Consider the following 1,027-nt stretch of genomic DNA (forward strand, 5'->3'; position numbering starts at 1 on the left):
AGGCACTGAGCTCTAAAGCCTCTATCATTGCACATGACTGGGAGAAAAAGACATTTTGTATTATTGCATGTTGTCATCACTTTGCTCAGTGTTGTCCCTCCGTGCTAATTACATGTTTACATGCATTGCATCATTGGGCAGAATTACTGTAATTATGTTAATACTTCATAATCAACAGAACACAGTACCTGTAATTTACCAAACAAAAAGGACATGAAAAGCTAAACCCACAAATGGAAAGGGATACGCTGCGAAGGATTTAATCCTCGGTGCAGCAGCAGGAAGCTTTCAGAGTTGGAATATCCTGCTTCAGCCATCGGATGCTGCCAGGGAGCACCAGGGCACTTTGCAAGGTGTTTTAACAGGTACTAATACACCAAACTGTGAACAGGGTGGAAATGTTTAATTCTCATTCATGAACTCTCACCTAGAAAAATCTGAACAGTGCCCTTAATAAAGTTGCATGGCAGACTCTTGAAAGAACAACAGGAGACTAAGAAACTCGCTGATCTGGAAATATTTTAACCCCTCTCCTATCTGTGGATGCACAATATCAATCTCAACCCCATTGCTGCTTCTTTGAAAAAAATTACGTGGCACCTGGCATATCAGAGGGCAGTCTGTGTACAACTGGATAATTTTCTTCCTACCTTCATCCGTGGTTTTTTCCCCATTTCTCTTGGCCCGGGTAGTTTGGGCTTTAGGCTGAAACACCCCCCTGCCCTTCTCGCACGTCCTGGAAGGCTTCTAAGGGTTAAGTATCTGAAGTCAACAGCAGAATAACCCGGGACATTAAACAACACAAGGAGTTATCCCGAGTGGTCATTAAGTGGTGAAGAGTAATACAAATAATATCAAGTCCCAAGTGCTTCCTGGTAAGTGGAAACACAAGAAAGTTGTAGCAAAATCGTCAGCCTTCATCTACCAGGAACCGCGCCTTGGTGGCGATCCTGCTGCAGTCACCGGCTGCAGTGAGGAGCAGTACGGGGGGACAGGCTGTGTGTATCCCTGGGGACAGGCTGTGTGT

This window comes from Parus major, chromosome 18 (assembly GCF_001522545.3).
Source record: "Parus major isolate Abel chromosome 18, Parus_major1.1, whole genome shotgun sequence".
NCBI classification, from domain to species: domain Eukaryota; kingdom Metazoa; phylum Chordata; class Aves; order Passeriformes; family Paridae; genus Parus; species Parus major.